This window comes from Taudactylus pleione, unplaced genomic scaffold (genome assembly GCF_031769625.1).
Source record: "Taudactylus pleione unplaced genomic scaffold, aTauple2 ptg000479l, whole genome shotgun sequence".
Taxonomy (NCBI): domain Eukaryota; kingdom Metazoa; phylum Chordata; class Amphibia; order Anura; family Myobatrachidae; genus Taudactylus; species Taudactylus pleione.
Window position 1 is genome coordinate 14,362,410 of NW_028284881.1, and position 25,772 is coordinate 14,388,181.

At 42.1% G+C, this 25,772-nt stretch overlaps 1 protein-coding gene across 2 annotated transcripts in view; it reads right to left on the reverse strand.

Moving 5' to 3' along the window:
- Positions 1 to 25,772, reverse strand: part of TAOK3 (TAO kinase 3) — a 213,513-nt gene that overhangs the window by 186,833 nt on the left and 908 nt on the right. Inside the window, exon 2 of one of the 2 annotated variants that reach the window (XM_088449246.1) lies at positions 3,303 to 3,363. The exons of the other annotated variant lie outside the window; for it this stretch is intronic. The gene's annotated coding sequence lies outside the window, so the exon portion shown is untranslated. The remainder of the gene's footprint in view (positions 1 to 3,302; positions 3,364 to 25,772) is intronic. 2 annotated transcript variants of the gene reach the window in all.

Below are 25,772 nucleotides of genomic sequence, written 5' to 3' on the forward strand. Positions count from 1 at the left end.
TCCCTGCTGCTGAAAAATATCCCCACAGCATGATGCTGCCACCACCATGTTTCACTGTGGGGATGGTGTTCTTGGGGTGGTGGGATGTGTTGAGTTTGCGCCAGACACAGTGTATTCCTTGATGGCTGAAAAGTAAAATTTTAGTCTCATCTGACCAGAGCACCTTCCTCCATACATTTGGGGAGTCTCCCACATGCCTTTTGGCAATCTCAAATTGTGTCTTCTTATTGTTATTTTTTTCTGCCCACTTTTCCATAAAGCCCAGCTCTATGGAGTGTACGGCTTATTGTGGTCACATGCACAGATACACCAGTCTCTGCTGTGGAACTCTGCAGCTCCTTCAGGGTTACTTTTGGTCTCTGTGCTGCCTCTCTGATTAATGCCCTCCTTGCCCGGTCTGTGAGTTTTGGTGGGCAGCCCTCTCTTGGCAGGTTTGTTGTGGTACCATGTTCTGTCCATTTGTTGATGATGGATTTGATGGTGCTCCGGGGCATCATCAAAGATTTGGATTTTTTTTTTTTTCTTCTAGAACCCAACCCAGAATTGTTGTTCTCAACAACTTTGTCCCTGACTTGTTTGGAGAGCTCCTTGGTCTTCATGGTGTGATGCCTCTTGCTTAGTGGTGTTGCAGCCTCTGGGGCCTTTCAGAAAAGGTGTGTTTATACTGACAGATCATGTGACAATTAGATTTCACACATGTGGACTTCATTTCACCAATGATGTGACTTCTGAAGGTAATTGGTTGCACCAGAACTTTAGAGGGGCTTCATAGCAAAGGTGGTGATTACATATGCACATGCCAATTTTCAGAAATTTATTTAGAAAGATATAGATAGATATATATATATATATATATTTCTGTAACAAAAATGGTAAAAAGCCAAGGGGGGTGAATACTTTAGCATGGCACTGTATGTATGTACACACAAACACACACACAGAAGTACCAAAAGTCATGAGATAGTAGTATGTAAAGGTAATGGCAACGTGCTGTGACATCTTGGAATGACCAGACTTACATCTGTGGAGTCAGTTTGAACACGGGCTAGGCTGGATTATCGGAGTACGAACGGGACTCTTAAAGGACAAGCAATTCTTTTAACCCTTCACCATGCGACAGTATATCAAATATTCCTAACCAATTGGTAAAGCTGGGTTCTTTTATAACAATTTTAAGTACGAGGACATGTCCTATATTCCCAGAAAGTAGAAAAACCAGGTGACGCTTAATCCAGTCTGAAGCGGTGTATGGTCATCGATTTGATAGGTGGACCTCTCATGTGATGGGTGCGTGCTAAGAGCTCACACCCATAATGGTGCATAACATCATCTCTTCAGTATTGGGGCAGGTTATAAAGTCATTTTATGCTACTCAAGTATTTATCTACTCAAGCAAATAATTCTGTTAACATTTTTCTATAAGATTACGCTTTATATTTAACAAAAGAACAAATTGGATTAGAACACACATTCTTATTATCCCTACTCTGCTAGGTGAGATAGTAAGCACAAATGGGAAATTTTTAAGCATAAATCTCCAATAAATCAGGGTTAGATACATTCCCAGCAAACCTTTCTGCAAGACAAACAAAAAAAAAATCCTTAACTGAATAACGGAGACTGCTTCCTCAGTGGGAACCCTGACACCTAAACTTTCAGATTTACTTAACATAATTTAAAAAATTTTAAAAAGTGCCAAAAGAGACCCAGTGGAATAAGCAGTTTAGGGCAGTTGCAGTCAGATTTGGAAAATTAACTTGGATCACAACTCTTTAGATCCCAAGTGTACAGAGAAGTCTCCAGCTTTAGAGCAAATGAGGCAACAGTGGCCCCTTCCTGTTGCTTACAGGCACAGAATTCATTAACCGAGGCTTAGGGTTTAATCATCTAGCTCAGGCCTGGCCAACCTGTGGCTCTGCTGCTGTTGTAAAACTACAAGTCCCAGCATGCTATACCAGCTGATCGATGGGAGGGTATGCTCGACTTGTAGTTTCACAACAAATGGAGAGCCACAGGTTGGCCAGGCCTGATCCATCTTAACAAAATAGAAAACAAAATGGGTAGAAAGTAAAAGGCATATGATACACAGCAATTGTATACGATTTTGTACTAAATGCTTACCTGGCAGATTTGTACCCTGTAAGAATTTTTTTTTTAAAGATATTACATCACTGTAGAACTTTTTATCTTGTAATGCTATTACATGAGCATTGCCATATAGGGATGTATAACTTCCCTAATTTCATGTGTATTGGAAAATTACAAAATGTTCTCTCACTGATTTAGCCATCTTGTTAAAGAATAAAGAAAACTTTGATCACACAACTTTTCTCCACAATATGATATTTCCACTAGAAGAGCAATAGAAGTGGAAAGTTGCCCATACACTCAGACTCTGACCAAGAAGAGAAACGCTCTGACGCATGCAAAGTATAACTCCGGCCTAGTTACTTTAGTGAGGATAACAAACCTTTGGTGAACCCCGCTGATAGCTTCTTCACTATCAAGAGAGCAACATGTAAGGCAGCCTAAAAAGCTCTAACTCAATGTATTAAAGAGAAGACGCCCTGAGAATGACCTCTAGTATCTCCCTTCTGGGCATATAGGGTGAATCCAGACAGACAGGCAGTTTTCCAGCTGGTGGGACTTGGTTGCAATGATCAGATTCGGGTTCCATGCATTTTGTACAGGCTCACTTGTAGTAAAGGCTGAAAACCTATTCATTCTGCAGGTTGTAAAAATATCAGCTGGATGTTTCATTTCAGTGACAAACATAGGGGGCAATTCAATTAAATGCGATGTTGAATAGCGCCGGGAAAGAGTTTCTGGAGCTATTCAATTGGCCGCGCTGTTACCCCGCGACTAAAGGAGTTCTGCTTGCATCCCTCAGAGCGCATGTGCTAAGCCCACAACCAGCATCGCGGCCCTAGTCTAAAACTAGAGTCGCGATGCTGGTTGAGTGCGCTAACAGTATTAAGACCAGCAGAATGCAGGTTACAGCGACTATACACCCAGCGTTTCAAGAGAAAGTTCTTCTACTTCAACTTCAGAACTTGGGGAAGATAGTGCTACAGAAGCTCGCTACACAAGCACACGGAGCATAGCTCTGCCCCCGACACCCCTGAAGGCCCGCCCACAGGTTCTGATTGACCCACAGGCCAGTCAAAGAACAGGGATGACCATTGGTTGGTGGAACCATCGATGGTCATCCATTGCATAGTTGGTAACCATCGCATCCCTAGTTTGATGGGGAGTGTTGGGGATGGCTTTATATGAATTAAAGAGATAGACATGCCACTTACATTTTCACCACGTTGCACTGAACCAGTCAGAGTGAATTCACATTTTTCTATTTGCACCTCCCTGAGGGTGAGAGATGGAAAGGAAAATCTTTATTTCAAATGATTAATTAGGCAATTGGAAGTTTCCAATTAGCTAAAATAGTACAATAATTACATGTCACGTTTGGGGGTTAAAATAAATAGTGACCTCAAAGTACCCAAAAATCAAATTTTGTTAGTTTAGGCACCCCAAAATTAAAATATATTTATTTTTCAATTAAAAAAATGCTGTATCATTGTTTTACAATTATTCAAAGTGCCCTCAAAGTACCCCATTTCTCATTTAATTCATTTGAGATTAAACAAAAAAAAAAGTTTGCTTTTAATAATTTTTTGCATTTAAAAAAAAATTAAAATAATAAGCACACATCAGCCATTTGACACCATTAAAAACCTTCAGTACTTTCCAAATACCCACAAACAGCCTTCTATACGCTCTTGCTAATTAAATTATCAATTTTGTGAGGTCCAAGAGGGTCTCCCCACTTTATGTACATCTCTCACATTGCATTTGGCAGTCATTTCGCAAACTTACGCTGCGAGCACTGGGAATAGGCATCCCCACAATAGTAATCCAAATGAGGCGGCACTCGGAGTCCATATGCTGATGAAATTGGTGTTTTATTCAAACATACATCAACGTTTCAGGGCCAACTGCCCCTTCTTGAAGAAGGGTCAGGTGGCCCCTAAACGTTGATGTATGTTTGCGAAAGCCAGTTTGTTTCATAAAACTTGCATGCATAACATGAATGCGCACACGAGAAATGGGAAATTCAAAAAGAAAAGCAATTTACAGTACTCGCAGTGAGGCTGCTCAACTTTTCTACAAAAATTGGCAATTGGAAAAGCAGGACCATATAGAAGGCTGTTATACTGCTTTTATACCTAAATTCCGGGTCTGACCTGGAGGTTGGAACAGGGTCCCAAACTGGATCAGACCCGGAATTTAGCCAGCGCCGACCCAGGATATTCCCGAGTCGGCTCCGTTCACACCGGAGCCGGGTCTGCAGTGACCCGGCTCTTCCGGGACATCGTGACCCGGATCGTGTAGTTCACATTGCAGGGTTTCACGGGTCATTTCTGTGTTAAACCCTGCTATTTACCTGGGTTGGATTGCCGGATCACTCCACCCGGGGATCCAACCCCGTCCCCTTTTACACCAAGGAGCTACCCGAGTTAACCCTGCAATAACCTGGGTATTAGCTCTGGTGTAAAAGGGGTATAAGTGACTATAAGGAAATGACTAGGTTCTAAAACCCCTGTCCCATTAATACAAAACCTCCGCATACCTGTCACACATCATTTAACCCATTGTTGAGAAATTCACCTGAAAACGGACATTCCTTCATTGGCCAAATTATGCTATTTATACCCTCCAAATGTGTGATTATTCATTGGAAGGAGTGAACTAGAGGTTCTGCACTGCATCCCGACATTTTTACCTTAAAATAAAGATTCTTCCTACCTTTTCACCTGCTCAGGGCGGTGTGCTCAAAAAAAGTGATTTAGTTAATTTGAAGTGAATTGCAAATGGAATTCACTTGTGCTAGTTCGCCGTGATAACAGCTCGCAGGACCCAACTCGCACCAAATTGAATTGACCACTGCAAATCATAAGTTTTGACATTGCAGTTATGTCCAAAGAGAAAAAAAAAAAGGGAAGGTTTGAGTGACATTACAAGGGACTAAATTGAACAGTTAAAGGGCCTGGTTCAGAGTCTCAGGCAAAGCAGCCAAATCTGTGGGTGCATGGCATGCTTTGAAAATAGCTAGATTTTCATCTGCATTCAGAGTGGGAAGGATCTATGCGGCTGCGCTGCCCCTATACATCCACTCATGAGAGCAGCAGTCCTCACTATCAGCATGCATTTGCTCCAGCCCTATATGCAATAGACCCAACTAAACTTTTTGCGTAAACATACATCTGAATAAGCCAAAATTCTTTCCCAAAGCAAATTTATGCCAAGTGTATATGTCCCACTGACACCTAATACAAAGGACGGTATGCATCAAGCATCACATTTTGGATGTGATGCATTCCACAACTGATCACAGGTATAGCGACAGTTAGTAACGTCATATGTATGTACATTTTAGCAAAGGACAGAGCTGTCCTTTGCGGTGTAGAGACTTCCGGGTTTATGACCTGGGAGTCCTTTCAGCGCATGCGCAAGCTGTGAGGGATCCTGGGGGGATCCTGTTGGATCCCTCTCGTGGAAGTCTAAGATAACAAACCCACAGGCTTATACTAGGTAATGCCATCTATAGATGGCGTTGGCTATCGGATCCTAGATGCATTTTGTTTTTTCTTCATTATATATGTTTATTATGAGAAATTCTATAGGGGTACCTGAAAGTGTCGACAAACTACCTGCTATATGCAAGATTATATTAAGAGTCCATATAACTGAGGGTGTGTCCTACTGTGTAAGTCATCCTTTTCCTATTGGGCCTTTTTTGGTTTCAACTTCTAAAGGTTGTGGTTCACAAAACTTGGGTTAAGGTGCATACATACACAACGATTTTTTGAACGATTAACGATATCGTTTAAAAAAATCATTCACTTTCTGAGTTAAAACGATGAACGATTATCATTCATGCGCGTTCACGTTTGTAGTTCAGTCAGACTACCAACTCAACGATTTTCAGTAAGGGAATATGCAAAAATCATTTGTAGTTCAAATAAATCGTTCATTACATTTAGTAAATGAACGATTTTCGTTCATTTTTCCCTTGAAAAAATGAACGAAAATAGTTTACTAAAATCGTTCATTTACTAAATCGTTGTGTGTGTATGCAGCTTTACATTTCAGGCAGACAGTGATCACACTGGGTGTGTGATTTTATTGGACAATATTATGCTTTGTTTTCTCTTGTTTTTACATTTTATAAGTAACAAAGAAGAGTTGGGACATTATCTACAGTAAAGAAAAGCAAAAAATCCATTGCGGCGTATTCCATAACACAAATGTGCAGTTATCTAGATCTCTTTTTTTTCCCCAGTTACACCTGTTAAGCCTCAAGTGGAGATCTAACTGGCTTCCGTGCTACTTTGAATAGCCCCGCAGAGATGCACAAGTACACGGCAGGGGTGGCACAGAGTAGGCAGTGTGCAAAAATTACAGTTCAGGAAAATAATTAGAACTGAATAAGAAAGTTAAAAGCATTTCCACTTAAAAGCTAGAGATAGCCAACCGTAAATGCGCTACTGGTAAAGGCTCTGTGAATGCTTACTATTCTCATGCGTGGTACCTCCGGTTCTTTTGGGTTTCACGTGTCCAAAGTCTTTACAGTTAGGGCGCATATACAAGAGCACGATAGCGGCACGATTTGGCCTAATCGGAACGAAAAATCGGGCATATCGTGCAGTGTATGCCCGATTTGCCCGCTCCTGCGGTCGCATGAGATATCGTATAATTGACTGTGCAGCACGGCCAATCACACAATATCGCATGTGAGGCTGTACATATTAATGAGGGATGAAACAGTGATTGTTCCGTCGTCCATCAAATCTTTTAAGTGTATACCGGCAATCATGCGAAGTCCAGGGTGAAGGCAAATCACCCTGAACATCGGCACAATTGCTGGTTGTTTAGGTGTGTACCCAGCCTTACATTCCAATTAGTCAAATATCTCCTTACATGAGAGTTCATTGCTACAAAGTGAGACCAGCCAATTTCAGATATGCCCATAAACCTGGTTGGCACACTGTATGCAGTCATCTACTGACTGCACTCACACTTCATGCTATCTGTCTGCATAGACCAATGACTGAACAGCTGGATTAGTTCGATTTGGACTAAAACATCTGTATCCAAAAATGGAAAATGATTCCGTCACTCAATACTGCAGGCCCTCCCTGAATGTGGCTGCTTAAAGTGAACTGCTCCAGCACACAAAGGCGGCCTCCATTGTGTAGGCAGAACAAGAATGCAATCTATCACTTTGCTAAAAGCCAGTGACATTACTGAAGCACTGCCTGATTAATATTCATAGGGTACTGGTAAACTGAATGGATAGATTACCGCCTCATGCATCTTCTAACCAACAATGATATTCATGACGCTTTATTTAGCGACAGCTGATTGGAAGTTTTAAACATTAAACATTCAATAAAATACATTTTAATATATTTGTTTCCAGTGCAAAGGTGTTTGGAGATTAAAAAATGTCTATTGTGCATTATAGAAAATGGACCCAGCGATTCCAAGTATATGGCTGATGCAGCAACATGTTTAACATGGGAACAGGCAATCTGTGAGATGAAGGCTTCACTTTGATTCCTGCAAACAGCCATCCCACAAGTAAAGGGCAGGGGGACCATTCATCAGCCCATAAGCCAGTCTTCCTTGACTCAGAGGTCAATATTGTGTGCTCAATCCACCAGGATATACAATGATGTGATCTGGCATCAGCTATATAGTAGTCATAAAAAAACATAATCAGTTCCAGGAATCCCACAATGTACAGTTCTATTTGAGACTCTACTTGAGTTCTGTGGTAACCTTCAAGGCTGTTTATACGAGTTTTATCGGACTAGTCATGCCCACTCCCATATACGGAGCGATTTTTTACACAATATGGCCAATTTCGATCAATCATAACGATCAATCGTGCAAAAATTGCATTTTCTAGATGATTACGATGCGCGTCCCCGCCATCGTAGGTTAGATGAACCTGCAGTGAGATTTCAACCAATCATGTACGATGTGACACATACCGTATGCTGTTTTGCTTGTCGAAAGATCCGATGGACGACATCTTGAAAATTCCCTGGCTACTCCCCTCCTCCATTTTGTAACAGATAACATTGGAGAAGATGCCAGGAGGAATCTACATCGGGCCGAACGTCTGGTGAGCTGCTGACTGTTTTGAAGCGAGTATATACATCGCCTGTACTATGCAGTACAACCTCAATGTACACCATGCCAACCCCTGGCACAGCTATGTTTATACCCCTGGCACAGCTATGTTCAAATATAATGGCCACTCAATGGTGCATTTAATTTAATTTTAATTTTTAACACATTAAAAACAGAATAAATTGTCTAAAATAACAACTGGTTAAACATTAAAAATATGTACTAAAACAGTTTAGGTTCTGTTTTTCAACAGAAATGACAAGTGCTAGAGAGCATCAATTTGTGACCGAATTTCTAGAGTGGTATCGCGCCAATGAGTGTTTTTGGAGTGTCAAAAATAAGGATTACAGCAACAAGACCAAGAGAGTTGCTGCAATAGACGAGCTTGTAACATTTAGTTTGCCATACCATGATGAGGCCTGTCCCAAATGGATTAAGGCAAAAATCCAAAACCTGCGAACAGTTTATGTGAAGGAGCATAAGAAAGAGCAGGATTCGCAGGCATCTGGAATGGGGGCAGATGATGTGTATATAAGCACCTTGTGGTACTACCACCTACTGAAGTTCCTCAATGTACAGGAGCCACAGCGAGGGAAGCGGTATAAAATACTGCCGGGCGCATGGCCGGCCGTTCGATTCCCGGCAGCGGCAGCCAGACAGATGGACAGATCCCGGCAGCGGCAGCCCGACAGCGCTGGAAATCCCGATTGTCCTTAAGTATATACTAATCTAACCCCCCCCTAACCCTCCTTAGGGGTGCCTAACCCTAACCTCCCCCCTGTAAGTGTCTAACCCTAACCTCCCCCATTCCCCGCTGCCTAAACCGAAGTCCCCGGTGGGGGGGTGCCTAACCCTAACCCTCCCTCTCCCTAGCCTAACCCTAAGTCCCCCCCGCAGGTGCCCTAAACCTAACCCTCCCCCCCACGGCTGTAAGCTCGCGGCGCACGGCATCCCTTCGATTGGGTCTCCCGGCGTCGGGAAAATGACAGGCGTTAGGATATAGACGGCTGTCATTTAACCCACGCCGGGATAAAGCATCATGCTAGACAGTGTCCCCGAGGAGCAGGGTGCGGACAACCCCGACAATGATCAACCGTCTTCATTGGATGTTTTATGTACACATACACACCATGCCAATTGTTTTGAAATTGTTCAGGAGTCCACTATTGTTCACATGTGTTTAGCGGGTACTGTCCTCCTGCAGTGGAACTGCCTCCACTCCATTAAAGTAGGCCAGGTATTGTTCCCTGACCTGTTTAGCCCGCGCATTCCCTGTGGTCTCCATTACTGTGGGTGTGGCCACAGAGGGCATTTGCTCAATCTCGTGTGTTTGTTCCGGGTCGTCATCGGCCATCCCTGTGTCTAATGTCCGCTGTTGATTTGAGCTGGTTTTTCGTAAAAACATTGTGTAGGACATAGCAGGCCAGAACGCAGAATCAATTTTATCCACACGAAGGTTTATAGCTGTACGGAATATCCTGAAACGGCTACTGAGAATCCCAAACGCATTTTCAACTATTCGCCGTGCCCTGGATACGAGGTAGTTTTTTCAGGCCTCTTTGTCCATACGGCTTTAGTAAGTGCTCATGTAGAGCAAATGCCTTGTCTGCCACAAAAACATAGTTCAGGCCGTGCTTGTTAACCGCTGTTGATTGCTTGAATGGCCCACCAACTGAAGCACTGCCATTTTTGCCCACACCAACAAAAATAAATTCATAATCTGCATTTACCACCGCCATCAGCACTATACTAAAAAAATAAAAAACCCTTATAATTATAATAAAAGGAGCCGCTGTCGGCAGGTGGGGTAATGCCAATATGTTTGCCATCAACAGCTCCTCCGCATTTGGGAAATTCCACCGGCCTTCAAATTCCTCAGCAATTGTCTGCCACTCCTCCACCGTTGTTGAAAACTGGAATAAACAAAAATTAACAAAATTAGACTTTACAGTATATAAACATTTTCTCTCTCTCCTCCTACAGTCTGCTATACCTGACTTTGACCGGAGTTTTAGCCCGCAAATACCCCAGCCAAGCGAGAGCAAGGCCGAATTGAGTCAGCCTGCTGCAAAGCGCAGAAGATACGAGTGCATCTCCCATCCGCAGCCAGATGTCCTGTTGCGACAAGTCGAGCATGTCCTCGCCAAACCCCCTGACATGTTCTACAACCTGGGCACACATCTTTCCAGCAGTTTAAGGGCTATGGAGGAACAGCAGCTCTATGTAGCAAGGCTGATTTATGATATTGTTGTCTGGGGGAAATTCAAACAGCTGGGCAGCACAACGGGGCTGACAGATAAAGCCTCTGCCCCTGCCAACAGTCCAGCCTCCCTATGGGTCTTCCTCATCCCACCAACCTACTAGGTCACACAACTGGGGCCAACCTCATTACACTTACCCAATGCCCGAAACAACCAACCCCTCCACATCCTCCTCTGAGGTTCTTTACAGAGCAATGTTGGCGAAGGAAGAAGAGCCACCCCAATTTGTTAATTCTTAAAAGTATAGTAAATTTAAAATATCAACAAGTTTTCTCTCTCTCCAAATAGCTAATGCATGGTATATGATGCGGATTATGCGGATTGGACAGGGTCACTAAATGCATGGCGCAATGACAGATTGGGGAATGCCGGGCCTCAATCTGGACTTGCTCCATGTGCTTCTTGGCCTATTCAATCCGTCATCTGACACACCGAATACCATGCAGCTGGCTAGCTACTGGGAGAAAGAAAACTTGTTGATATACCTGTTTTTATAGATTTCAAACCATGTTGGTTTTGGTAAAGATTAAAAAGCAGCCATGATATCTACAGCCATGTTGGTTGATTTTTTTCCCTCAGTGTGAAAAAAAAAATATGTGTAGTGTTTTTACTCACTTTAAAGTAGTGGAACTTCAGGACATTCACAATGGCTTGACAGGTGTCCGGGATGATGCGTCCCAAAGACTGGGCGGATAGGAGTGACCCAAACTTCAGGTCTTCGAAAAGACCTTCCTGTAGCCAGGTACCTCAGGGTAGCCACCAACCTCTCCTCATGTTGATGTCCTGCCTCTGAATATAAGGGGTCACCAGACGCAGCAACTCCTGGAATGTGGAATCATCCATATGCAGGTAGTTGCGGTAATCGATCGGGTTGTTCTCCCTAATCTCCTTCAGCATGGGCATATGGGAGCGAGTCTCCCTCTTCCTCAACCACTCCTTGGTCCAGCAGGACCTCATCATCCTCCTCCTCCTCTCCATCAACTTTCAGCCCCAGATAGTCATAGGCTAGCAGAAGCTTATAGCGATTGGAATTCATCTCAAAACCACTTTGAAGAGCCAGGCGATACACTGGCAAAGTACAACATTCAACAGGGTATAAAACCAAGCCTCACTAGTCACAGAGCAGAGTATGCCCAGATCTAAAATGGGTGCTGCCTTTTATACCCCCTAGATAAGCCCTCCCTTATTGAGATTCCAGCAGATGCATCGTGAGGTTGTTTGCTGCATACGATATATCGTAAACGATTTGCAACGGCTTTACGACACATCTAACTCGTATGCTCGTTTGTACAAGTGCTCCATTTGTTGCCACAAATTGTAATTAATTTTAAGGGAAGAATCTCAAGGGAAATCGTACATTAGATTGGAATGTTTGGAAATCGCACAGTGTATGGCCATGTTTACTGAAACTCTAGGAATAGTACACAGGAACTGTTTTTCAGGGACTCCTCCGTTCCTGTAGTACAGCACAGGGTTGTAACATACAGGTGGACGCAGTGGCCTTGCAAAAATATGTTAATGATTTAGCTGATGTCTAGTGCACAGAGACGCCCACCTTCGGCATCTCACAACCACAGCTTCTGAGCAACCCTGTGCGGTCCCAGAATGTCTCTCACCTAAGAGGTTCACAAGGGCACGGGCCAGAAAAATGGTCTAGGCCCACCTGCATTTTTGTAGCCACAATTAAGCGCCCCCATGTTAATAGTAGCAAAAAAATTTTTTTTTTTAAAAAGTCTGACATCAGCATCGCGGCCACCTGTGAATCAGGCCTTATATATCATCTATTTGTACATTGAGCTTTCCTATTTGATCTTGGAATGGTATGGAATAACATCTACAAAATAAAGCCATGGAGTAGATTATGGAATACAAGAACCAAACTTTAAATCAATCAGTGATGGGGACTATAGGTGTAAGGTTAGATTTATGGTTAAAACAAAGTGGTGCAGCTGGTGAGGCAGTGGTGAAAAAAGGGCAACAATTGATTGTTATCATAGTGGAGTAACGCCTAAAACCATTAAAAAAAAAAAAAAAAAAACACATATAAAAGCACATTTCAACAGTTATGCACATAATGCTGTGTCCAGAAACATTAAGGAACAGATTCAAGTACACACATTTATCAGCCAGTTATCTGCTTGTACCTCCATAGGCTGTGAGCAGAATCAGCCTTATATTTTATACATTTATACAAAAATGCATACATCCGAACATGCAAAGTTAGTTCCTAGCTCATAAGTAATATTTGCTCTGTATTACCACCTCAACCCAGTGCGGAGATTTATATATATATATATATATATATATATATATATATATATATATATATACATACATACATACATACATACATACACACACACACACTGCAGCACAATTTTTTTTTTTTTTTTTTCCACCTTTAACTACTCTTTCCAATTGTCCAATTCTCAAAATCTAACAGCAGCATGACCAATCATGAGGTGAGGATTAGTGGAGATGTGGTTGGGCAGGATATTGGTATTGGTGATTGGTGAGTGGGCTAATGCTGCTCTTGATAGCACTGGGTGGTATTCCTTTACCTGTTTACATAAAGAAAATAACAGAAAGCATGGCATTGCCATTATTTTAAATTTTCTATCAGAGGAGTATATAAAGTGCAGCACAGACATAATGGCAGGTTCCTGGCAGCAGAAATGGGAGACAGCAGAAGTTATACATCTTATATACATAAATTATATTACTTTCACTTATCCAGATACATCAAAGTCTGGAGTAAGCAATTCCTTTTTTGGCGGCACTTCCGCTATAAGGGCCCTTTAACCACTGGCATGATGTGGCAGTTTAAAAAAAAATAAAAAATATCTTTCCACTTTAAAGTCTACACAAACAAGCTTGATCATTTTGGCAATTTTTTTTTTTCTCTTTTTTTTTACAAATAAAGTTTTCGTTTGAACAGCAAACTGGAAAACTTTTTTCCCTTGTGTGTATGGGTACACAGTACTATTAGTACTAAGTTATACCCCTTCCACACTGCCAGCAATAACCCGGGATATTGCACGTGAATGCGCAGCAATCCTGGTTATAGTGCAGTGTGAAAGGGACCCGTTGAAAATAACCTCGGTCGAGTGACACGGCATGTCAACCCGGGTAACAAGAAGGTTTGAACACAGGTTCAACACGGCTCGCAGTGCAGTGGATGCGACCGGGTTATGTTCACAGCATAGGAAGAGCCGGCGCTTGGAGATGATCTCATCTCCAAACGCCGGCTCGGCACATGATGGCGTTGACGTCATAGACCAAGCAATAAGCCAGGTCGGGCCACCAGTCTGAAAGGGGTCACACCTGGGATGGACCAGTGTACAAAATCCCGGGTGCAGGGGTAATAGTTTATGGGTTGATGTAGTTTTTAAGGGCTGGATGGGTGCACAGGCACCACCCACCAGATTCTGGTCGACAATAAAAAGATAGACATTTAGAAGGTTGACACATTTTGAATGTCTACAGTAAAATGATTGACATGGTCATTAGGTTGACCATCAATATGTAGACATTTATTTAGGTTGACAGGGTTAAATGGTTGACATTTAACATGTCAGCACTAAAATATTTTTATGGTTAAGTTTAGGCTAAAAATAGAAAGGTGTCACTTTAGTGGTGACATTTTAAATGTCAACCTTTTGACTGTCGACCATTTAATCTTAACTGAATGACCTATACATGTCTATAAAATGATGGTCGACCTATTGACCATATCGACCTCTATCCTCATGTCATAACCTTCAGATATTTACTTTTTTTTGTGTTTGTTTTTGCATAGTGGTGCTACTGTACTTGATCCATGGCACTATTATCACACGTCAAATAGTAATCTATTGCTACTGAGGGGCAGGAGAGACAATCATGCCCAATGGGGCCAGCCTCTCAAGCAGGAAGCCTTTGGGGAGGCAACACCAACTATGAGACTTCAGCACTGGTGAAGTAATAACAGAAAAACAAAACACTGCTACTCATATGTGCACTGCTTTCTCTACACAATCAGTACCTGCTATCCCTCCCACCTAGTGACTGTCACACACCTTCCCAATGTGTGCTGCCTCCTATAGCGCAGTCCAATTTGTTTTGATCAATAGAAATTTCCTCCTTACAGGATAATCGTGAGCAAGGCTGGTACATAACATTTCCTCATATATTCCAGAATTCCTCCAAAAACTAGGCATTAGTTTGGGTCAATTTACACTTCATTTATCATACAACCTTAGGATTTTCTTCTCCAGGGTATTTTATGTTATTGAACATATTGTAATAGCCAATAAGAAATGTGTTATATTAGGGTTTCTAAAAAAGAAACCAAATAAACCCATCTAACTAATATCATAGAACACGCAGAAATTTAGGCTTTCCCGATTATATGGGCTTACCAGACAAGGGTTTTTCTTTCATTTTGAACATGCCAAAAACACTAGGGAGCAGAAAAGATAGATAAATAAGCATCTTTGCACCTGGACAAACTATGGACCCGATTCAGCACGGATCACAACTGCTAAAGTGTACGCAGATGGCCGATTGTATGCTTACTGCGCATGCATTGCAGTTAGCGTAGGTATCATTGCAATGGTGCTGCGATCACGGAGACCTATCGCAGAGTGATTGACAGGCAGTAAACATTTGGGGGTTGGAGAAATGCAGATGCGCCTGACCGTTTGAACGCTGTTACATGGGCGTGCATAAATTAGCCACTGCGACGGCATACGCAGTTGAGTGCTCACTTCGTGCAGAAAGGTTAGCAATTTCTGAGTAAGGCCTGACCTGCTGTAATTGTGCGTGAGGCTCCGATGTTACCGATGTTTTTGCTGGATTGCAAGGTATTACAGATGTGAGATAAGGGAAGTGGGCGTCTTTATGTTGGTCTGCGACGGCTTTGCGATTTAATTCATTAGCATATTTTCACAGCAAACCTGCTTGCTACGATCGCAGTAGCGATCCGTAATGCATCAGGCCCTATTATGTTCCAATGCAAGGGGTGCAAATAGGTTTATTTCATTGCATGCACGCTAAATATGGTCTGTTTTTCCATGTAACCCATAAATACAAGTCAACTTTATTATTATACTGTAAACTACAGTTCGGCTAGGACAAACCCCTCGCAGTGCCAAGGTTCAGATTTGATCCTTTTTGCTTTGTTCCAAAGTCCAAACCAGACCCCTAATCATTAAGTATGTGCAAGAGGCCTTAAAAATCCCTTTGCATTGCTCCCCATACTGACAATGACATTCCCCTCCTCCAAGCAGCTCATAATAAGGTCTCGTCTCTGTATGCGACAAAAACACCTAAATTCAGCGATTCAGATTCTTTCCCTTCTGCATTTTGATATTTTCTAAATAAATGGTTTCTGCATAAGAGATCCCATATCTGTAACTCTGAAATATGGTCCCAATACAATATACAAGTTTTTTGTGTGTGTTTTTTTAAGCAAAACATTTAAAACAGAAAAAAAAGCAGTAGTTAAAAATATACAGTATACTTTTTTGCATAGGTTATTTTTAACATGATATACTATGTTGCCAGCAGCAAACTATCATAGCTATGAATCCTTATGGGAAACCAAATAAGGGCAATACAAGAAAAAGGAAGATTTTCAGCAAGCAGAGAAAATATATTTTGGGAGTGTTAGTAAGGCACAGGCACATACCAATCATATGTTACAGTTGATAGTGTGCCAATTTCTTATGGGAAACAAAGAGGTTCATTAAACTTCAGTGAGCAGTCAAACCTGTTTAGGAGCATACCAAAGAGAAACAACTTGATTTGAGGTGACAGCTAGGCATGCATTCTCAATATGTATGGGAGGAAATTGACTCAGGGGACTAAAGACTACCATTTTACTTAATAATTAAGCAGTCGTCCCCTAGTTTGTGCACCACATACGTAATCACAGGAAGAATAGATTTAGGAAGATAGGTTCTAGATATAAAATAGGTCCATTCTTCAGGTTACCTCGTAAGGGAACCGTAACAGGAATCATAAGTACATTGTAATGTTTAGGTTGCATTTATGTATTCATGATATTTATGAAGGAGGTTCAAATTCTACAAAAAATAAATGAAAAAAAAAGTGTTTAGGATACCAGTTCTTCAGCACTTACAATGGAACAATCTTTGTTAAATTTAAATAATAGGTTAACCTTTGATAACATTGAGGCTAGTTATCAGTAGTATTTGTAAACAGCAAGCTGGAAAAAACACTTCCTTATTGCATACGTTTTTATTATTTTCACACAGTAATTGCAGCCTCAGAAATAAAGCCCTAAATGTATGGGTTGGACACGGGATGCTCCGGAACCCGGCACTCAGAAACCCGACTGGGTTACAAACCCTGACACAAGCAGGCAGCCTAAACCTAACCCTGCCCCCGTATCTCAAATCTAACCTGCCCCCACCCCCCCACTGCCTAACCCTAGGCCTCAGCCCTAACCCCAACACTTAAGGTGCCCATATACGGTGCAACTGCTGATCCGTCGGCAGACGGATCGTGCTTTCACCGCTGGCAATCGTGCGGTCCCCGCAGACCGCATGGTATGCCAGCTCCCCCCTCCTTCATCTGAATGGGATCGTACATCGCATCCCAGATCAGATGAACATGCAGGAAGACCTGGGGATGCGATTTACAATCCCGTGGGAGCACACAGTAATATATCAGGTACGATATAGTGCCCATACATGGCACGATATAGCACCTAGCCGTGTATGGGGGCCTTTACTGTCAGGATGTCAGCGGTTGGGATGCTGGCGCCGGGATTCTAACTGGCGTCGGGATTCCGGCTCTGGCATTCTGAGCGCCGGCATCCCGACAGCTGGTATCATGACTACATACCAAATGTATTATGCAAATTAGTACATTTACAGGATTAGTATATGTCACTGAAATAATCAGGTGTGGGCCCCCACGGGTACATTGATAGGAGACGACCTCTGCAGTCATCTAAGTCCTCACAGTTCAACTCCAGTCAGAGCCAATAGTATTTGTAAAGGTGTAGTGGGGAGTCAGGCTGTCACAGGAAGGTAAACAATCAATCAATACTTCCGACACCTACATTAAGTAATTTCCATTGAGGTCAATGAATATACATCTTCATACATACATACACACACACACACACATATTAGCTGTTGCCCGCAGCTTCGGCCACAATTAAACGCTTCTGCCAACGATTTTTTTAATTTGAGGTGTTCTAGGTTTCGGCTTTGCATAGGGGTCTTGTCGCGGGAAGGGCCAGCAGCACTTATACAGACTGGTGGCATCAGCATCTTCACCCACAACTCACACCAATGTCACTGTGGGGGCAATTCAAATGTTTTTCGGCGGCGACTGTCAGTGCCGGTCACCCAGCACGATACTTAAGGGGCACCCACAAAAAATGTAATTGCATCATTAATTACTGCAACTTGAAACACAATTGAATGTCCCAGTGTGCCTTGCGCACAGACTGCAATGTAGCCTATCTTGTTCAAGTGAATGCGGGCCCAAAGTACCTCTTCTTCCCCCCACCCCTGATCAACACTTGCATTGATGATGTCAATAAATGTTGTTTTTGTTATTGCTCAGCTTTAACTTGATGGATCAAGATGAAACTATAGTGTTCACTCTAGGTCCAGCGCCAGACCTAGAGAAAGGGCACTCTGGCATGAGCCCGAAAAGGGATGTGGCCACAGGAAATGGGGCATGTCTTTAAGGCTCCCCTTTTCATCACTCTTGGGGGTGTGCACGGCACTTACGGACTTGTCAGTAAGTGCTGGGCTGCCCCAAAGTGCTCATGTCTCTGTGAAGAGATCGTAATCGCTATACCGTAATTTTCCTCACCCGTGGAAAACTGCGGCCCGCAGGTGGGGACGGCACTCACAGGCCATTTACGCTTAATTAGTTTAATTGTCCAAGTTCAGTGAAGACAAACTCAATTTGTGTCAAAATATATGTGCACCAGATTGATTACGGGCCCAAGAGTCTATTTCAGCAGAGTCGCGTTAACTTAACGCCGACTTTGCCTGTTTTGTAGGTGTGAAAATATCGCGCGCGTGCACGCTTTACCCTGTATTCAGTTTGAAAGTACGCCTAAACGGCACCCGGCGATACTGTAACAAGCGGAAAGTACTGTCATTTTTGGGGAAATTAGCCTGTCACCCCCAAATGATGGGTCACGTGTTCGGCAGGCTTCCCTGGGTCCTATGGAGACGCTGCCAGCTAGCGTCGCGGGCTGATGACGTCATCAGGTTCACAGGGAGCCGCGCTGATGGAGGTCTGCACAATGGGTGTTTTGTTTATAAAGGTATGTACCCTGTTCTTGTTTTTCTATGTGTCTTGATAAAAGAGCAACGCTCTGAAACGTTGACAAGGAATTACGCAGTTGAAGTGTCTGCTTTATTTGGATATTACAAGCCTGAGTGCCGTCCTATACCTGTTTATACCTATACATACATATACATATATATATATATATATATATATATATATATATATATATTAACTACACACAGTATATGTGTATGGGTTGGGTATAGAATCCCAGCGGTCGGGATGCCGCAGGACAAAATACAGACATCCCGACAGTCAGAATCCTGACACCATCAGGTAAATACGCTAACCCTTACCCGGTGCCTGAACCTAATCTAGCCCCCCCCCAGTGCCTGAACCTAATCTAGCCCCCCCCAGTGCCTAAACCTAACCTCCCCCTCCCCACAGCCTAAACCTAACACTCCCCCCTAGTGCCTAACCTTAAACCTAACCCCAAAAACTTGCAGTCAGGATGCCAGTGGTCGGGATACTAGAGCAGAGATCCCTACCGCTGGCATCCCACATGCCGGGATGCTGACTATCTCCCTATACGTACACACACTAAAGTATTGCATACATAGAAACAATAACAAATTGAATTTTGAGTAAACACAGCAGTAAAATTTAACTAGTACATTTTTTAAGTGAGATTTTTGATGAGGATTTTCTTTTTGTGAATCAGTAGCCAGCTACTGACTGAAACAAGTACAGTAGGTCGGTTGTGTCTATAAAGAATTCCCAAATAACAAACCTGTTAAATGCATTTCAACATAAATCAAACATTAAAAAGGGGTGACAATATGGTGTACAGTACATGTTTTACTGTACAGACTCACTCTGCAATTATCTTCTAGGCAATGTCTCCACATACATACCAGGAAATTAGTTATGAATTTAGCACAGCCACGCCTCAGTTCATGTTCAGTTCTCTCATTTTTAGTCTGAATCTTCGCCTAAAGCAGCTGCAGGGTCTTACAGACATTCTGTACAGAAGCAAGTGGTCAGCCTTTTTCTACAACTCAATTTTACTGCATTTCAATGAAATCAGGTTCAGTTTCCCCACAAAATTCTGGTCAGCAACTTTCTCATCTTTCTTAGGGGGAGTGGTGGAATAGGTTGACACATTAAGAATGTTGACAGATAACATGTGGACACTAATATTTTGGCCTAAAACTAACCCTAAATTCAGTGGCGTAAAGAGGGGTTCGTGTGGGGCACCATCTGGCAGGCCCAGCAGAGGGGAGACGCCGCCGGGCTGGGTGGTGAGGTGGCCTCAGTGGGACACATCTCACTGGACTATTTCCAATGGTGGGTGGCATTTGGCGCCAGCCAAGAGCTGGCTGCAGCTCTCAGACCGGTGTCCATTGAAGATCACAGGCCATTTCAATTTTGTCTGATGTCAGACACCGCTGGCCAGAAGAGTCAGTTCGGGGGCAGCAGGCGAAGTTTGAAGATATCGCATGAGGAGCTCCGACGCCTGCGGAAGAGGCCAGTAGATGCCGGGGCTCAAAAGAGAAAAGCTCCAGCGGTGGTGCTGTCGGCCAGGACAGGCCAGTGGCAAAAGAATGCAGCGGAGGACCAGAAAGTGCTGCATTGGTGGGAAAGTGAAATAGCGAATATCCTTACTTAGCCTTTCCCAACAGACAGGAAGGCCCTCTATGAGGCCTTCCCATCATTAATACCTCCCTAGACAACCAGTTTGTCGGCACTAAACCCATGGCGGTAATCAGGCCTTCAGCACCGATTGGTGAGCATTAGGCCCATGCTCCTGAGGCTATGTGGCCCTGGGCAATAAGCCCAGGTCACAAATGGGGGGGGCATTTTTTCCAGCTTGCCCTGGGCACCAAACCTAGTTACGCCCCTGCCTAAATGTCAACATGTACATCAGGTCAACAATAAGAATGACAATATCTTGACTAGAAACCTTCGTCTTAGATACAAAGATTTTTCAGTGACAGAAAGTGAAGTAAAATACAGTTAAGAGGGAACTGACACGTATAATTGTTAGTGTACAAGAATATGAATGCGTGTAAACAAGAAATTAAAACTAAACACTGAAAAGGTTAAAAATATTAGCAATAAAAATATATTACACATAGTAAAAGGAGCGGAATAGCATTCATCAGCAGATAAAACTAAAATGCAGTAATTTCCACATGGTTTTAATGTATGTTGCATATTTTTTATTGTACAAGTACCATGTCAATTGACAAAAAAAAAAAAAAAAAAAGTTTGCAGGATAAACGCCCTCTTTTTTTGTTTTTCAAATGTTGCTTCACAAAGATACATGCAACATTGTTTTACTAAAGATGTCAAAATATAAGAAACCTTGAAACTATACGAATACCACAAGTGTATAGTCTAACTACAGTACTTTAAGGATCATACATCACCTCAAGTAAGGGGAGCAAGAAAGTGGAATCTCTGAAACCATGCTAATATTACAGGGCGGTTACACATTTCCTCTTACAAAAAGATATAAATTAATGAACTCACCACAAGTGAACCGGAAGCACAGAAAATTGAGAGAAAAGTAATGTTGGTGTTTAAGTATTTCCCTAAAAAATGCCTTATTAATGGTGCAGGAAATGAAAAAGAAATATATATATGTAACGTTCAAGTACCCACTTCTGCTTTTCCTGGTAAATGGACACTAAAAATGCAAGTTATGTACAAATGTGGCTGATATGGGCTACAAACAAGCAGTATAAGAAACAGAATGCACCAATGCAAAGGAAACATTGAGAATCAATATAAAACTAGAGTTGTTCTTTATATATAAAAGGTCTAGCTTGAACTTGTTTCAAGTAAATAGGCAGCATTTCCTATAATATTAAAAGAAGTTTGATTTCCAAAATTGCAAAGGTGGGGGTGGAAATATATTATATTATGGTGCAAGGAGGAGGTTACCACTGGGACTGTTTAGTGTTTATTTTGATGGAAGCTAGTATCCCTCTTGTTCTCAAGTACAAAGCTGTGTACACACACACTATACAATTATCAGTCTATCGGTCCGATTTGTGAGTAGTGTAGGCATGATGGATTTGCAGAAACAGAGCAAATGGGCCAGAAATGCTCAGCTCCGATTATCAGATCGTTCAGAATTCCTGATCTATGTTGGCCACAATGTAATGATATTGTGTAGAGTGTGGTCATTCCCGATAATCTGACCTTACTTCTTCCAATATTTTTGTTTGTCACCATCCTTGTGGGCATACATATGCAAAATCACTTTGAAAATCGGCAGGTTATTTGCAAAAAAATTGCTAAGTGTATCGATATCGGGAAAATCGCTTTGTCGTGTAGCCACTTGCAGCGCTTTTCTTACCTATTATTGTTACAATGTTTTGGTTATAGTAGTACAATAGCAATTTTTTTTTTCGATACTGTATCAATATATACAGGCTGACCATAATTATACCTTCCCTATTCAGAGCAGTCTGTAGCTCGAACAACCAGAACTACACCAAATGTGGTATGGAGACTAGTTAGGACATGTGAAACAGGATTCTGTGGAAGTCGCTGATAGGGGAATATAACGCTGTACTATGCCAAAACAGAGTGAAAATGGACAGAAATTTGTAAAGACTAAACTGTAATGAAGGTTAACCTTTATTTTGTTTTACTAATGAACACAGAAATAAAACATTTAGGGTCATGTGTATTAATAATCGAGGAACTGTCACGATCATTAAGTATCCTTTTCGCGGTGGATATTTTAATTTTTATTGAATTATCCTCGCGAGTTTCACTTAGTGCTTGGCAAGGACATCACTGCCCTGGGGAAATGTGACACTGCGCATGTACACAGTGTCAGTTCCACTGCCAGTCGCATGCTTCGGGAGAGATATCGGAAGATCTATGTCCTAGTTGTAAGCCTCCATAGGCTTCATGTGGTTTACACCATCTGAAGATAGTGTAAACTAACGGGGCCAAACTCCGAAAAACCTTGCTTTTTGGAGTTTTTTTACATAGGAGTCAGATCGTAGTCCCCATTGTTTATAATGGGGACTGCAATCTGCAGCGCTAATTAGCACTTTGCCAAAGATTTCCAGGATATCTCCTGCAGTACCCTTTTAGTACATAGCAACAAACTATAAAATTATGCAGAAACTGCAGTTTTTACATACTTTTATAAAAAAAACAAAAAAAAAAAACCTTGTTAAATAGGCCCCTTAATATCAATTTAGCTTAGAACAGTAATTCTGAACATTAGTTTCCATAATGTAAATCGCCATATTATTTTTCAGCTGAATACTGCTTCACATGTCCTAATTAGTCTTCCTACCAAATTTGGTGACATTCTGGTTGTTAGATCAAGCTGCAAACAGCTCTGAATAGAGGAAGTTTAATTAAATCAAACGGTGGTTTTGGCCTACCTCCATTCCGAACTTTCTTAAAGTCTAGAAGAGTATCTCTTAAGGGGGGTATCCACTAGGCGATTTTTGCAAGCAATTGCACGATAACGACGTTGTTATCGTGCAATCGCTTGCAAATCGCGCATGCATCGTGCATGTTTTGTTCGGAAGCAACCAGCGATGCGCGTGCACGTTGGTCGCTTCCGACATCTATCATCGCCTGTACATGCTGGTCAACCTGACGATCCCATCAGGCATGTGCGGGGATGATGGATGTGCCTGGACTGAACGAGTGCACGTTCAGTCTAGGCACATCACTAGATATACAAACGAGAACACGATTACAATGTCGTAATCGTGCTCTCATTTGTATATCTAGTAGTGGATACCCGCCTTTGGCGATGTGCTCACGATCCGACATAGTGTCCGATTTCCCCTTGAACTCTCCTCAGCAGCTCCCCGGCAGTCGTGGGCACGATTTGGTGTTAAAAACTGTTCAATGTGACAAACGATCAATCGTGCCTCCTAACTATTCCAGTGTATCATGACTGAGATTGGCAAATCTGCCCTACAGCACGTCAGATCTGAAGATGCGATGTGCGACCTGCGGGTACGCGCATTGTGATCGTGAGTGGAAACTCACGAATTGGGCATATTTTACACGATTACACGATTTGATGTCACAATACATCGGAATCGGGCAAATCGTGTAAAAAAAATGTAAAGCACCTTTACATTCACAAATAGTAACATTTTATTCAGGACTACATTTTGAACTAAATACTTTCATAACAACCACATTATTTAAAAATACACAAATACGTACACATCATGGAACCCTGGTGTATGAAAAGGGATTTACTATTGAATATATCCCATTTGTAGGTGCTGTGGCTTTAGAAACTATTTTGTGTATTTAATCAGTGCATTTTAGCTAGGAGTCAGTTCATTGTGTTGTTTACATTGGTCACTTAACTGGTTTTCTTTCAAAAAGTAGGAATGGTGATTCAGGGGCCTATGTATAAAAGCTTGATGAGAGATAAAATTGTGAGATATAAATCACCAACCAATCAGCTTGTAACTTACATTTTGTAGGCTGTGTTTGAAAAATGACATCTAGGAGCTGTTTGGTTAATACTTTTTCTCTCACAATTTTATCGCTCAAGCTTTGATACATAGGCCACTATATGTAACAATATTAAAAAGAGAAATTCACGGAAGTTTTGTAACATAAATATGGTTCACTCCTCTCTACTGTTCCCAGTAACCACTTCAAATTAACACATCCACAAGTGTGATTTCTGTTACTAAGTGAAAATCTATTCAACTTAAATTCACACATTGACAATTTGCATTTTCATGAATATCTCCACAGGTTCATACAGACACTGCTATAGGTCTTGATATTTAAAGCTGCTTTACCTCTCATAATTGTATGGAAATACACATCTAAACAGGTCATGAGACAGTAAGAATGAGAACGATGTGTAGCCAGCGCCGATGTCGTGTGCATACACACTTGCCGATGCCGGGAGTGACAGCGAGGGCCCATGGTCCCCACTGACTATATTAGCCGTCGGACCTGCAGGCGATGTCGCTGACGATGCGTGGGAGCACACATTGTCAGCAACATAGCAGGTACACACTGGCCGATGTGCCAGATATATCGTCCGAGCCGCCAGATCGGACGACATATCACCTAGTCTGTACCCGCCAGTTACATATTTGGTTCGGACTGTCACAACAGCTTTGAAGGGGAGTGTGATTTCTTTGTTCAAATTTTTACAAAATAATCCATTAGAGCAGTGGTGTCAAACTCGGGCCCTTCAGCTTTTGTGGGACTACATATCCCAGCATGCCCTGCCACACTTTTAGCATGCCCTAATAGCAAAACTGCGGCACTGCATGCTGGGATGTGTAGTTCCACTGCAGCTGGAGGGCCCAAGTTTGACACTACTGCATTAGAGCAATCATTCTCAAAAAATAAATAAATATACTAATTTTCACATTGATTTGGCTGTTGTGGGAAATTCATATTAAAAAGGGACTAACAGTTTAAAAAATAAATTCAGATTAATAAATTCAGATTATACTTTAATGGTAAGGCAATAGCTACAAATGTCAAAAGCAAACCCATTCAAAAGCAAGGCATATACATACAACAAAGAGAACCTGGCCATCATTTTGCATTAAATATGAAAGTTGCATGTTAGGGTTACATAACAGGAATTTAAAAGGATCCTTGTTAAAGAGTCAGAGACAAAGTAAAATAAGTGGACTCTACATACAATAAATGTCTGCCTTCAAACGTGGCCACAAGCACACACATATTCTCTGATCGGCTCTCCCAGCAGACTGTATTATTATTATCGTTCTCTTCCTTACAGCCTATTCAGCACGGGTTCATATTCTCCGAGAGAACTCACTCACTGGAGGAAGAGACCTTCCTTGGAGAAATATGTAAGTGACCTTTGGATTCTTGTTGCCACCATAATGCTCCGGCAGCAGGACAATAAAACACACCCCTACAAGTTGTACAAGTATCAATAGTGGCCGGACAGCAATAGAAATAAATACAAGTTACAGGTCTGCTCTCAGCACGGGTCCCGCTGTCAGTGACAAGAGAGGGAGGACTGTGATCCAG